Below are 15739 nucleotides of genomic sequence, written 5' to 3'. Positions count from 1 at the left end.
AAAATGATCCCATCGTGCATGAGCGGATAAAAACCTTCAACGTAGAGAATAAAGTCCGTGGGATACGAAAGGTGTCTCTTCGTATTGTTTTCTCTGCCGGGCAGCTTTTATCGCGCACTTGTTCTCAAAGATGTCTAGCGCGGGGGTGATATTTTGAACGTAGAACACGCAGCTTCGGATCAGGACGTACAGAAAGAATAAAGCGGTACTCACTTATTTAAAATCGGAATAGATTACGTGGCCTTCAATTTATTTTGATCGTACATGCACTGTAAGTTACTGATCCGGTGTTGTTGCGTAGTTCTTGCCGCCGCTCTTGATTTTCCAGATGTCCTTCGTTCGTTTGGCATGTATATCCCCCATGCTGGAAATCATCGACGCCGCGTTCGCGCTAACAGTGTCCGACAGTGCACATAAATACACGTACGAAGCCGTTTTAGCACCGTTTTAGTGCGATGAATTCGAGAGAAAAACGCCGTAACTGACCAATTCTTTCGTCAGCCTGACTGAGAAATGTTCCAAACTACCTAGTGCGTACAAATTATTTGGGATATTTGCTCTTATGATCAAGCGCAGGGAGAAAATGCACTCACTTTTTCCCATAGAAATGCATCACCGGAAGTCAATTTTCGACTGGTTGCTGTCTGCTTCAATTTGCGTCAGCACACTAGCGCCACTTGAACCTCTAGCGTACATTATAATAACTCTATGGTTTGGACCCATGACGTCACGCTTACGGAGTCAATTTGTGTGACGTCTCAGGGCCTCCCAGCGTACTTTTTCTTCTTTTTCCCCTCTCGTGTTAAACGTCCGACAAGCCCAGCTGAAGATTTCCCCGCTAAATTTGGCAGGAAAATTTCCCGCTAAATTTAGCGGAAAACATTCCCCGCTTAATTTAGCGGGAAAATTTACCCGCTAAATTTAGCGGGGAAATGTTACCGCTACACTTTTCGGCTAAATTTAACAGAAAAAGTCCCCCGCTAAATGGGAGGGGAGCAGGAGAGGAGGAGGGAAGGAGGGGGAGGGGCATACTGTCCCCTCTGTATTTTCCCCTCCTCCTCCTCAAGAGCTGCGCTCCGATTCGGCATTACAGAGAATCGTAAACGTCCCTAATTTTTTCGTTTCAAGTAAAAAACAAAATGAGTGGCGAATTTAGTTTTGCCGTGTTGTGCTTGCTCCTTTCTTTCTTCCTCTCCATTTTTTTAAGCTGATTTTTATCGATCATGTGTTATCATTTGTCCCGCTAATTTTAGCAGAAAAAATGAGTGAGGTCACGTGACATAAATTGTTTCCACTAAATCTAGGAGGAAACTGAATTTGTGTCTAGGTTACGTGACACGAAGACACGTGACATCATTTTTCCCGCTAAATTTTGCGGGGAAACTGAATTTGTGTTGACTTCACGTGAAGTAAATTTTCCCCATAAATCCAGCGGGGAAACAAAATTTATGTATAGGACACGTGAGACGAAATCGTGTGACGTCATTTTCCCCGCTAAACACAACTGGGGAACTGAATTGGTGTTGAGCTCACATGACGTCAATTTTCCCGCTAAACTTAATGAGGAAAATGTGACGTCATGAGACGTCACGGGCAAAGCTTTCACAAAATGCAGATTCACGAAATCCGGAGCAACTACCCAAGGAACGTTTCACGTTAAAACAACGACGGAGCGATGGAAGCGTGAACAAATAATCGACGCACTGCGATTCTTAAGTTTTCAGCTTCCATCGTAATGACACTAGAGGACGAATGGCACGATCCGCGGTGATGACCTAATCATCTACCCTTATTACGCCAACTGTACAGTCGGGGACAAAAGTCCCCAGGACGCGCGAGCTGCGACTGAAACGCATCGCTCTGCCATCTGCCGGCGGGTCGCCTGGTTTCGAGATCACAGAAAAGCGCATGCGCGTCCTACTGTGCGTGCAAACATGTGTGTTTTTCCGCTTCTCTGCGGCGCGGCGCCTAAGTCGGAATCGGGCGCGTGGTACCGCCTCGGAGATAGCGCTTGCGGCTGACGAGCGTCTGTCCGAAACTGGACATACCGCCTGTGGCATTGCGCCGCATTTCGCCGTGTCAGCGCATCTTGCTTTATAACCAGCTGAGCTTATCGCTCAGTTGAGCAGCCGTGACTCCTTGCTTCATACGTGCCATGTCAGTAAGCGCTATCTCCGAGGCGGTACCACGCGCCCGATTTCGAGTTAGGCGCCGCGACGCAGAAAAGCGGAAAAACACACATGTTTGCACGCACAGTAGGACGCGCATGCGCTTTTCTGTGATCTCGAAACCAGGCGACCCGCCGGCAGATGGCAGAGCGATGCGTTTCAGTCGCAGCTCGCGCGTCCTGGGGACTTTTGTCCCCGACTGTACGTATCGCCACAGTGCCTGCAGGGAACGCGTCTCCGACCGGTGTGCTTAGCGCTCCACACCGCCCATGAATCGAAAGGGGTCCCGAACTGGCAACAAATGATGTCACGAAAGCCAGAGTGTTTTGCCGTCGGATGTCGCGATCCTGGTGGTCGGTTCGTGGAAGTTCCGCCATAAAACTCGAAGGAGCGCGAGTGTCGCCGTCTCCACGTAGTGATGGTGCCACTGAAAACATGGAAGCGTTTGGTCACAAGGCTACGGTTGATTGGCTGGCTAGTTGACTGGATCCAGCCGTCTACAGAGAGGCTATGGATGGCTGGGTGGCTGGCTAGTTGACTGGATCGAGCCGTCTAGAGCCGTTCGAGCGGCGCGGCCAGCGCGGCCTGCCGCTCTGCCGGCTCTGCCTCTGCAGCTGCTGCGGGCCCCGCGGGCGGCCCCGTTCGAAGAGATGGTTGTGCTTTATATATTTTATATATAAAGCACAACCAGCCTTTATATATTCTCATTCTGCTTAACTTTAATTTGTTTTTTGTTCGTGGTGTCTTGACTAGTCTCATTCGTATACCACCTGCCAACGCTCATTCCTTCATTGCTATGCCAACGCGGAGCAGCAACCACTGTTGCCAGATACGTGGCAAAATGCAAGATGGCGATTTTAACATATATTCACGGTTAAAAATTACTTAGCATATCCAAATAAGATTGGTGGCAAATAAAATGCACTTTATGCCTCCTATAAAATATTTAATCGTTTCCAAGCTTGTATACATTCAAAGGGGAAAAAAAAAAAAACTGCGTAGCTCTACAGACCCTCAGCAAAAATTGAGCTCAAGATGGCGCCCACAAACCACGTGATAACGATCGACCAATGACGAGTGATTGAGCAGTTGAACACATTCTGATTACAGGCTCTCTATCTCAACGGCGTTCCATCTCCTGGCTGCCGAAGTTTCCGTGGATTGCCCGACTGGAGAGCGACCTGCAGCAGAACAGGCGTCTGCCACATGCACCGCAGCTATTGGGATGCCGCCAGGATCGCGACCGGTGACAGTCTGACACATTTATGACGTCATCGGGCAGAAATCGAGGTGCCACTTTTTTGGACGCGGTAAACACACCAGTCGGAGACGCGTTCCAGGCACCGTCGGATCACTACGGCATTTGTACCATCCAGCGTTGCAGGCGTAACCGAAGGAAAGTTACGAAATATGTTTCTCGTTACTTGCAAACAAATATAACGCGTTACCGTCCTATGTTACCTCAAAATAAAGAGAACGCGTTACCGTTACCTTTACTGATAAAAATTAACGCACGGTACTTTTTCGTTACTTCGTTTCATTAGGAATTAACACGTTTCACTGTTTTAACGTTACAGTATGGTACCTGGAAGGCGTCTGCGACAGGTGTGCTTACCGAGTTCAAAAAAATGGAGCCTTGATTTCCGCCTGATGACGTCATAAATGTGTTATGCTATGTCCAGTCGCGATCCTGGCGGCGTCCCAACAGCTGTCGTGTATCTGGCAGACGCCTGATCTGCTGCAAGTCCCTCTCCATGTGTGGCAGTCCACTGAAGCTACGGCAGCCAGAAGTTGGGGCGCCGTGATGGCAGTGACACTCGCGTTCGCTCGTACTACTCGCAGCTTCTCGTTGGCATTTCTACGACCAACCGCCAGGATTGCGACAAGCGACAGCGTGACAATTCGGCTATTTTACGTCATTTGTTTCCACTTCGGGACGACAACTTATGACGTATGGCCAGCGTAGGACGCTTAACACTGCAGTCGAAACGCGCTTTAGGCTCCATAGTTACCGGTCTGCATCAGCGCCATATTTCAAAAAACATTATGCCCATACAGAAACAGAACGTAATTACTTTACCTTTTTTACGGTTTCACCTAAATACTCGCAAGAAAAAGCGTAAAAAAGACCGCTAAAAACAACAACAAAAAAACTACACAACTTAACGCTCTGAAATACAAAAAAAAAAGAATGACAGTGTAATTTTTTTCTGTCTTGGGAAGAAAAAGTAACGAGTAACGTAAATTCCGTTACCGGTTCCTCGATATAAATAACGTAAGTACGCTACCCGTTACTGTTTTGAAAAGGTAACCAACACGTTACTCTTGCCAAAAAAAGAAAAGTAACGCGTAACGGGTAACGCCGTTATTTGTAACATGTTATCAACAACACTGGTACCATCACTCCCCGAGGGCGTATGCTACTTATAAAGTTTGCTACCTCGCTTGGTTGTCCTTAAATGACCTTTAAATGACATGACCGAAACCGACGTCACTCAGGAACGTCAGCCTAGAGTAATCTTTCTTCGCTTTGGACATTGCTCGCCTGCTTCGCCGCTTCTACGTTCGTGAGAAATCGTTCGCCCCCTTACGGCACGGGGTGTGTGCTTCGAATATGAAAACATACGAACACAAAAAAGCTCGTCGCGTGACGTCAAAGGGGACCGGAGATGAATATTTAAAAGCAGCCGGTAGTCTTTTCTTTTTAATCTCCAGTTCTATATTGTGAACTTTAAATAGAACTCGCCCAACGTAAAAAGAAACAAAAATCAGTTTCGCATGTTACAAAACTGTAATTTAACAGAAAGGTGCGGTTAGATTATGCGTTTTTTTTTTTCCTGAACCCCGAAAGAAAAATGTTATCTTTCGAAATAATTTTTTTGGCGTATTAATGTGGAGTTAAGCATTTTGCACCTCAATGTGAAAAAAGTGCTGTTTTGGGCTGCCGATTTTCGGAATGGACAAAGCGCATAAACACAGCAAATTTAAAATCATGTTTTTTTTCAACTTTTCTTTTTGTTTCCGTTAAAGTGAACTTTCCAATGGCCGGCAACGTTTTTTAGTAAGAAAAAAAATTAAAAACAATGTTCCAAAAACGTTTTTCGACCTTCCTCCTACTAATGTACTAAAAATGTCAGGGAAAGCCTCATCTCTACAAGATTTAATTTTTAGATTGGCATTAAAAAGAAGAAATCTTAGACTTCATGCCGCTTTATATAAACTTTGGTTGCGGCAAACATTAACCTCATTCTTTTCAACAAAAAAAAATTACAAATATAAGCGGATCGCGTAGCTATTAATGGTAGGAAATTATAGTAGTTTGGTGGCTGTTCCGAAGTTTGACACAAGCGCCTGCCCGTCTCAACTTGGAGGAGCACTTTACCGGCGTGCGGTCGTGTGAACAATACTGCGTGATGGACATTAACGTCACTGACGGAATAAAAACGGCAGGATGTGTCTTAAGGAGATCAATTATAAGTTTTTGTAACTTACCCACACTTTTAAATAAAGTTTTACACATTAATGTCGTTACGGAAATATCCACAAAGGATTTGCGAATAAAGTGTTACTCTCATGGTCATGCACTTTTGTCGCGTCAAAGAAAACGGGTTGAAGGGCGTGTATTCCGGCGCATGAGTTGCCTATGTGACGATAGGTAAATATATATATATATATATATCTGTGTGTGTACTTTTTGTTTTCAAATACAGTTGCGGGTAGCGCCCGTCTTCTTTCTTCTGTTCATCTTTTTAATGTTTTTAACCATGGCTCAAAGCAGTCATCACCAACTAGCCCAACAAGTACTTTTCTAGAGAGTTTTAGGGTCTGCAATAAAGAAACGCCAGACAAAAAAAATTACAACGAAATAATGCACATACGGCAGAAACCGTGCCGCGACCCGTATACGAAGCACTGCGATATTTCAACGTCGTCCCCCATAAATCCCCACTCTAAGCAGTAGCGGTTAACGCACTCGGTGGCTCTCGACTTGTGCGAAGTGAAATTTAGAGATGACAGTTTACTAAATCCGAGTTGAACACAGTCTGTGGCCGCGCGAGGGAACACACACCGTTGTACACGCGTAGATCATACCAATGCTCTAGGTCTTTGTGTTTGCTGTCGCCAAGCTAAACCAATCGCGCACAGTGATCGCTTCATGATCCTGCGTTTTTTTTACTGTTGGTGATTGGTTTAGCCGATAATATAGTAAACGCAAAGACGACGAGCGGCGTGACGATGTAGATTGATCGCGGCTTGATTGATTCCATCAGATCGTGACGTGAGCTGTGCTTGGACTGCGTGGAAAACCCAGTATTCGTGCTTGATTGTTTGGCCACAAACTTGGTGGCGCCATCTATTGGGCATTCCGGCACACTTCCGGTTCACGTAATTTTCTCATTTTTTACTCCTCATTCTTTGATTGTAAGAGTGAATTAAGTTTGACTGTTCTAATAAGTGGCTATTTCCAGAAGATGGCGTGTACATTTAATTTCACAAAGACTGCAAGACCCGCCGTCTAGTTCAGAACGGAGTGGTTGTGGTTATTGGCGTACTGGCGCCATCACGTTTTAACTCACGCGACAAAGAGCGAATAAGAGCGTCGCGTTTGGAAGTTGTTTCTTCTTGATGTAGTATCTAAAAAAATAAATAAAGAATACAATTAGAAAGAACTTGAAACTTTTCCTTTTTCGCGCTTAAAGAGTGTTTTATCCAACGAGGTAGAGTGGCTTATAGCGATAAGCTGGTATCCCGTTTACCAGGCAAAAGTGACCTCCACTTGGCTGCCGCCATGTTGTACAATTTTGACCACTAGACACATGACCGCACCACATCCTGAGGCTGTTACGCAAAACTGAGCCGAGAGTTGTATTGCGATCACTGTAAAAAAACATGATAAACTATTTTTTTCAATACTCTTAGCCCCCCAGATCAGTATCCAGCTCCTATAAAAACCCAGAATACAGCACAGTGGCTGACGGCATCTAGCGGAGGCATTGCGAAGCTGTCCGAATTTTTTCGTAGAAGCATATTTTGGACTTAAAACATAAGAAACATAACTTATCTCGTCGGTACTGTTATTAAATATCAATGAGCAATCATTTGTGAGCGGTACTTCGTTAAAGACTAGACGTAAAACTATAAGTTCACTTGTCTAGTGGTCAAAAATGTGCAACATGGCGGCGGTCGATCGGGGGTCACTTTCAGCTGCCAATTTATCGCTCGAAGGCACTCCACCTATAGTTAATCTTATAGTCAAACTTAAAAAAAAACACATCCGCTGTTCAAGATTTTTAGTTATATAAGTGTGCCATTCATTATCAAGACCGCTCAAGCGCAACCTGGTAATGGCAGTATGAGACCAGGACGTAGTTGCGGCTATGGCCGGAGGGAACAAGCGAGGCAGCGGATGCTCTGAACGTGGCAGAAAGCTCACTCAATCATAGTTACGTAAACATTCGCCACATTGCACAAAGCTTAATCAATTTCGAGAGAGAATTGTGATGATGAATTTGGTTTCAGAAAAAACTGTTCAACAGAGATAGCTCTACTTGATCAAAAAGAATATATTTTAGAAAATTTTGAAAGTAAACAATTAGTTTTAGGGGTGGTTCCTAGATTTTACAAAAGCCTTTGAGCATTATTCAGAAAGCTTGAAGTTTACGGCATTCGTGGACATTCCCTACTGTTTTTACAGTAATACCTACGACATCGCCAGCAATATGCTAGCATAAATGGTCATTTTTCCACTGAAAGATCTGTTACGTCAGGCGTTCCACAAGGAAGCATACTGGGACCATTTCTTTTCAATTTGTACATTAATAGTATAATTAACGTAAACACTAAGGCGAAATTTGTAATTTATGCAGATGATACTACCATATTGCTTTCTGCCGATACCTGTGACATATTAATTGATATGGCGAGCTTTACTTTTTTTTAAATAAAAGGCTGGGGGGATAGCAACTCACTGAAAATTAATATGAATAACACGAAAGCAGTCATTTTTTGACCGAGAAGTAGGTGTTTGGTTATATCGAAGGTTCTCCGCTTTGACTCGTATCCCATCAAAATCGTTACTTGTTTCAAAACACTTGGAGTGTTTTTTAGTGAGACAATGAGCTGGGATAATTATATAAGCTATATTGTTCCAAAGCTTGCTCGGGTAGTTGGAACCGTAAATCGTTACCGATCTGTTTTACAAACGAGCGTTAAATAGTTGCTCTATAAATCACTATTTTATTCCCATTTAACGTATTTTCTTCTAGTTTGGGGCACATCCACAATGAATAATATAGAAAAACTGTATTTGCTGCAGAAAAAGATATAGAGAGGAATATGCAATGTGCCATTTGCCTTTCATTCTGCCGATTTATTTAAGATTTGTAAAACAATTATTCTTTACAAATTATATCAATACAGTCTCGGTACAAGTTTTAAAAGTGAAAAAAAAAATGGCTTGTGTTTTCTGGAAAGACTTGCGTCGTTAAGAAAAATGCCCCCACATTATTCCACTCGCAGCGCAGAAAGATGGAGGATGGTCACGCCACGAACAAACTATGGCCATCAAATGTTAAATTTCACATTCCCACATTTACAAAATAGTCTTTGCACTGACAATACTGATTTTGATAGTCTAACTTTCAAGGACCTGCGCTTAAATGTTTGCACGTGATTTTTATGTTCATTCTATGTTTTGCACTTAGGTAAACCTTGGTTTGTACAAATGTCAACCGTACATGTGCGACGGTTCCACTGTGTACTTTGTCTTTTTTGTAGTTTTCCGCATGCTTGCCGCTGACCAGTGTAAGGGGCCGGAGGACGAGTCAAGCTGCCAACTAATCTTTTTTTTTTTTTCCTTTGCGCCGCCATCATTAGATGGAAATAAAGTTGTTATTATTATTATTATTATTATTATTATGTTATTTGTTATTTTCTGAGGAGATGTGTATAAGGTATTTTTTTTATCCACCAGTGTACCAGCACCAAGACCTCAGGGTTGTTTCTGGGCACTGTATAATAAACATTGATTGATTGATTGATTGATTGATTAATAGTATTATTATAGTTAGCAGGTTTTTTTTATTTTACTTTCTTTTTTTCGTGCAATTATTAAATGTTCAAATACATTAATATTTGTTTCCTCTCGTTTCAATGATTTGCTATCCGCAGTGGCGCAGTATTAAAAAAAAATAGCCTACTATGCTTTGGAAAAACAACTATGTGGCAGCATTTTATGTACGATTAAAAAAAGTGAAAAAAAAAACTACTATAAAAAAAAAGACTTGGGTTAAGACCGCAAGCGTCACGTCATCTAAAAAGAGAAAGAGAACTCACGTTTTATTTTATCTCGCCACACAAGCAGTCGCTACCGCTTTCAAATAGCAGATTTTCTAGTTTTACTCAGATCGTCTGAGTCATTGATTGTGGGGGTGATTTTTAGGGATGCTGCTGTATTTCAAACTTCTTTTTGTTACTTAATTGCATATTGTGAACACAAAAAAAAAGGTCGACTAGAAAAACAAAACGCTAGGTCTCCATGGCATGACTCAATGAAAGAACTGCTTTTATAGCATTTTATATCTGTGTAAACCGACAAAACCTTTTTATATAAAAAAAAAAGCACGAACCATTTTTATTTTGTCGCTTGTGAACAAAACTATCTACTATGCAAACAGACTGTTGTGTATTGCTTCAATGGTTTATTGAAATGTTCATTCCCTAGATGATGATGCTTTTGGGAAAATACAATTGAGGGAATTTTCATTGTCATTTACGCCTTCATAGGGCGCCCACGTAACCTAATTTTTGCTAACCATATCTTTATTATTTCTAAGTGTGCGTCACTACGTCACTTGGCGAGTTAAGGAACCGAAAGTATGAAATCAACGAACATTTAATGAAGGATTAAGGGGTGTGGCACATGGACGGGTTGAACGTTAAGACACCACTTGTGAAACTGTCTTTTTATTAATTTCACTTCGCTTTTTTGAGCGGGTGCTAGTTTCTCAGGTGTAAAACTGCGTGACTGAATGTATATGCTTACGTGTGAGCGTGCCTGTAGCGTGTGTACGCGCAGTAGTGTACGGACGTGCGCACGCACCATTACATGGTGCCTGTAAGCAAACGCAAGTTCGCAACTTGTTTTTAGATTCGCAGTTCTGTGGATCAGTAGTTCTGCGAATCAGCATTTCCCTGGATCCGTAACTCTGTGGACCGGTAGTCCTGTAGATAGTTTTGTGAATCGGTAGTTGAATTGTCCTTAGACAAACTAGAGCGCAATTTGAGCGCATCTGTGTCAGTAACGAAGGCGTTTATTTAAAGCGAAACGATCGGCGACGCGCTTAGTTCAGATTAATTCGACATGCCTGATGTCGCGAGAGGAAAACAACTACCATAACAACATAAGCGACCACAGGTAATACCGACGTTGAAAGAAACTGCACTCACCTGCCAACAAAGAAGCTACAGCTGCCACGAGCAGAGACGGCACAACCGCCCCCGCAGACACTACAGCCGCTGCGTTTCCAACCACGACGAACACACCGAATGTGAGTCCGGGTGCGATCGCCGACACGACTAGGCACAGTCTCGACTTGGACGCTGACATGGGAGGGGGTGTGGACTGTCCCTCTTTGCCCGCGTGGGGCTTTGCCACTTTGGCGCCGGCACCGCAGCTCGTCGAGGCCCTCCGGACTTGCAGGCTGTGCGGGGACTTGATGCGAGTCATCAGGGACCACAATATCTCGCTGTTTCGTCGACGTGCCATCGTTCCTGGGGAGACTGTGTTGACGTGTTCTCTCGTACTATCGATTGTGTGTGGTTGTGCTTTGTTTTGTTTACACACTTATCTTGTCGATCCGGTCAAAGTCTTGAACTTGCGACGCCGAGTTACAGGGTTCGAATGCATTTTAACCAAAGTAAAACACTCCCGGAGTCGTCTGTACGGAGTGGGCCGGCCGGTCGCGCGAGACGGCGGAACATGCTGCAGCGGCGACGAAGACGCGCGGCGGCCATCTTGGTACGTTGCGTCGTCTGCCAGTTGGAGAGGGAGTCTTTGCGTCGTCTGCTTCCGGCGGCGTCCAATGGCGCTTCCGCTCTTCGGGTCACGTGAACGAAAGCGGCAACGGCAAATAAAAATCAAACGATGGATACGGCGAGAAAGGGAGGGCGCCCAAATGTGGATCGATGCAAAACTGTGTCGACTGTTTGCTTTTTCGCTCGTTTTGCGTGTATGCTCGCTTGTTCGTATCTTTCTTTATTGATATCTTCGACGAGATGAAACCGTAGCTCTTCTTCTGGACGCCTATCTTCAGTGTTGTGTAGGCAGGAGCAAATGTTGCCGCTTGTGTTTATTTTTCTTTTATCTAGATTTACTATAGAGTGGTGTAGTGCTCGGCGGAAATGGCGCGTGCGTGCGTCGGGAAGGGTGGCACCATCTGTTGGCTGGCGGTGGAAACTTGCGTCAGTGTTGTCGCTTTGCTTCGTCGATGCAAAAGAAATATGCGGTTTTTTACGCCTTCGTATTACATTCTTCTTCTCCCTCCTGTTTCAGGTATCCGGCGCTCTCTTAGACATTTTATTCTGTGTGGCGTTTTTTTCATTCCCTTGAGTTAGTGGCGAAGTTGTGGAAGTTTAAGCGACGTGTTTTCGATGACCGCCTCACACGCTACATAGTTTAATATGTGAAGAAAATAAGAAAGAAAGTTGGTTGTTTCTTGTTGTACGTATAGCCGCTAAAGAAAAAAGCGTTAGAATTTTCGCCTATATTTTTATAGTGCTCGTCCAAAATATAAATAAAGGAACGAAAGAAAGAGCGAAATGATATATCTGATTGACCAATTGCAATTTTGTTTTGCAAATTACCCGTACGAGACGTGTGGACGTACTATTAAAATTTCCATATAGATCGAACAATGCCGATATTACGCGTTGCCCAGCAAGTGGCAGAGAGTCGACAAAAACGACCCTATAAATTTGGTCTTTTGTCATGTGCAACAATAGATTCTGTGCCGTTATTTACAAACGGCCTCAGCTATGGATGGTAGTGGCTGCTCTCAAAAGGCCAGTGATACTTCTCTACAAAATTATTGCTGTCCGTGGAAAGAGCAAAAAAAAAAGAAAAAAAAGGAATGATTCGAAATAAATTTTTACGGCAAACATAATAGAAAGAAGAGGGGAAGAGAAAAATTTTAAAAATCTATGACCTTTTTTATTTCTAATCTTTTGGAAATATTAATGTGAAGGAAGTTTGATAGTGCACGAATAAAATGACCCTCTTTTGTGCGGTCATTACTCGGTTGATTGAAGGGGAACTCCTTCAAAAACTTTCCTTTTTTTGTGACCAAACAAGGGAATGTTGTTCTGGTGGGAGTGCCGAACTGGATTTTTTTTAAAGAAACCAAAGATCAATGAAAAGATCAAGCAAAATAGGAAACAAAAAAGGTGGAGATCCAACGGTAAAAAAGCCTAAAAATATATAGATACATACAGGGTGTATTTTTTTAAAATTTTCTTATATGATTCAGAGTTCATTTAAGAAAGAAAACTTGCGTTAGGGTTCTTTTAACCCTGGGGACTGGGGTTAAGTTGTTGGCCAGGAGGTCACTAAAACAAAAAGTGAAAGTGGTTAAGTATAGATACTCAACTAACGGAAATAGTTTGACTAACGTTTTAAGATTTTAGTTTTGGGGGATGGCGTAGTTGAAAAAAAATGACGCTCAACCTCAATACAGTCAAGCAGTGACCTCAATATAGTCTAGTCATTATAGGCGCTCCACATCATTATAATCTAGTGGGAATTAAAAAACAAAAGAAGTAGTGGGTGGCCAATGGAAGGAAAGCATTATCGCTCCCGCCGATCAATGTTATTTTCTTCGGGTTAACAGACACGGATGAGTCTAAGACGTCAGAGTCTTCTAAACGCCTTGTGACCGAGTTTCGCTCAAACCGTCTTGGCATCACGGTTTTATCTATCGCCAGAGCTCACCGTCTGGGCGGTTTCTTGCCCGCTAAAAAGCGACCAATCATTGCCAAATTTTACAATGACAAAGATGTGGAATTGGCGTTAGGTCAAGGCCTCAAACTAAAGAACACACAATTTAGCGTATCACGTGACTACTTTGAGGCCGTCCTCGACAAACGCCGTAATCTTTTGCAGTTTTCAAAAACCGTAAAGAAAGATGGTGACCGTGTTCGCGTTGCTATTAGCAAACTTTTTGTGAACAGTGACCTTTACATATGGGACATTGATATCAATGCCGCTGTGCTTGTTCCTCGGCCTACCAGTGCATTTTGCTTCCTTTATGCCTACCAATACTGCAGTTCTTGCTTCTCGGCCTACTACAGCATGATACACGCCCCCCGCCCGTCAGACTCAAGCGTGCTCCTTGTTCGCCTGCCAATTATTAAGGGTCGGAGCCACTGCACAATGGCGGAACAACTGCATCGAGGAACTTGCAGGTCACTCGATTAGATAGCGAGCGTCGGAGCGCGGCCAAAATTACGAGCCGACGAGCTAATCAAACGGCGTTTAAAGTGCAACGTCGCTGCGCTCATCACCTTTTTGTGTGGGTGGGTTTTTTTCAGTCTGCCGTGACGTTGAGGTTTAAGTTTGCCATTGTGCAGGGATTCGACAGCTGCCAACAGGGGGCAGTATTTTGAAAGGGGTCTATATTGTTTTCTTGTACTTCAATATAAGAAGCATTCTCTCCAAAAGTGTCGCCATTTCTTCACTCGTCTGTTCATGCTCGACATCACTCATTGCGCTGACTTAAACGTGGCTCAACGACACCATTCACGATAACAACATTTTGGTCATTGGGTCCCTTTACAACTTTTTTCGCTGTGATAGGCAGAATCGGAGAGGTTGTGGTGTGCCCATTGCGTTAAGGAAGGAGTTCCTTGCGGTATTCATCCACATCAAGTCTTTCCTCGAATGCGTATTTGTCTCTTTGAAGTGTGGTACCGCCAACATAATTATTAGTGTTTTCTACCGCCCTCCTGATTTGAAAGAGGCATTCTCGTGTGAATTTTGAGTGAATTTTGTATTAGATTTCCTGACTGTGTGTTAATTATTTTCGGATATTTTAATTTCCCGGTCATAAACTGGTCGACGCTATCTGTTGCGGCTACCAAAACAGAGGCCCATGCTTTCCTCCAGTCTTGTTTAGACTTCTTATTATCTCAACTCATTACACTTCCCACGCGGCGCTCTAACACTTCTGCAAATGTTCTCGATTTAATTCTAACCAATGATCCCGACATCTGTTCCGACATGGTTCGCCTAGACGGGCTTTCTGATCATGATGTTATTACCGGTCGCATTCTTCGTGCGTCTAACAAAAGTACCACCGATAAGCGGATCAGATGTTACAACAGAGCCAATTTTGATGAACTTAACTCCGACTTTTCTCTTTTCTCAGAACAGTTCCTGCATCAGTTTATGTCGCGCAGTGTCGAAGAAAACTGGGTCTTGTTTAAAAATACCTTTACTAATCTAATTGATAAGTGTATTCCTATAATATCAATAAAGTGCAAAAACAGTGCTTCTTGGTTAAGTCAGCAGCTTCGACGACTAAACAACAACAAAAAAAAAAGCGCTCGTTCAGACTTTTGAATAAATAAATAAATAGTCATTGCATATACAGCTTCAAACCGAAGCTGAGCGCCAAAGAGGGTCTTTTTACGTCACCTCCACTTTTTGCCGGCTCTGCGACCAACTTGACCACACCTCGAGGAATGTCAGCAGTGCGACGCAAGCGCAGAATGAAATGAAGTTTTGGTTCGAAGCCCTATATACAATGATGATGTTTCTCTTTCCCTCGCCCCCACTAGCAATTTTTTAATCAAACTTTCACGTCTCAGCTATATTATGATGAGGTCGAACGTCAAGTCAAATTTGTGGGTTTTACGTGCCAAACCTACGACGGGCATCTGGCACGCCCCAGCGGAGGACTGAGGATTAATTTCGACCACCTGGGGATCTTTTGACGTGCAATCGAAAGCTCGGTTACACGACGCCTTCTCCGCAATAAGCCTCCGTCATATGCGGGCACCTCGGTCGGGACTCGAACCCGCCACCTGGGGATCCGTAGGCCGGCGTTCTCGCCTCGGAGCCACCAAGGCAGTTCGAACGTCAATTATCGAAAAATATTATGTCCCCTAAAACAAAACGAAATGTGTTTCAAAACGTTTTAGTTGGTTAGTTATCTGATTAACCAAATTCGGCTGTCTATTAGAGGCCCCCATATCTCCCACATATCCCCGATGTTAGAAAAACCTTATCACAAGTTCTATATTTTGTAGCCTCCAAAAAACATCTTGATTATAAAAATGAGAAGTACAAGGGGTTCCCGAGAAAAAAAAAGTCGCGTTTTTCGGCCCATGTAAATTAACTATGCATCGTAAAATGCTCGCACTCTATGAGAATGTACGTGACTGACGCGACCAGTTGGAATAGAACGCGAAGGATGGAGACAACTACGTTCCCCGGATCAAAAAATAATTTAGAAAGGCAAAAATTTTCAATGAGTCGACGTCCACATAGGCCTAGAATTGTCAAAACGTGTACC

General features: G+C 43.4%; 1 pseudogene; it reads left to right on the top strand.

Annotated features, from left to right (window-relative positions):
* The first annotated feature begins 12156 nt into the window (after positions 1 to 12156).
* LOC121835700 lies at positions 12157 to 14784 on the top strand (annotated as a pseudogene).
* The last annotated feature ends 955 nt before the right edge of the window (positions 14785 to 15739 follow it).

This window comes from Ixodes scapularis, unplaced genomic scaffold (assembly GCF_016920785.2).
Source record: "Ixodes scapularis isolate PalLabHiFi unplaced genomic scaffold, ASM1692078v2 PGA_scaffold1__304_contigs__length_218370807, whole genome shotgun sequence".
In the NCBI taxonomy this organism is placed as follows: domain Eukaryota; kingdom Metazoa; phylum Arthropoda; class Arachnida; order Ixodida; family Ixodidae; genus Ixodes; species Ixodes scapularis.
This window is presented reverse-complemented; position numbering and strand designations above follow the sequence as displayed.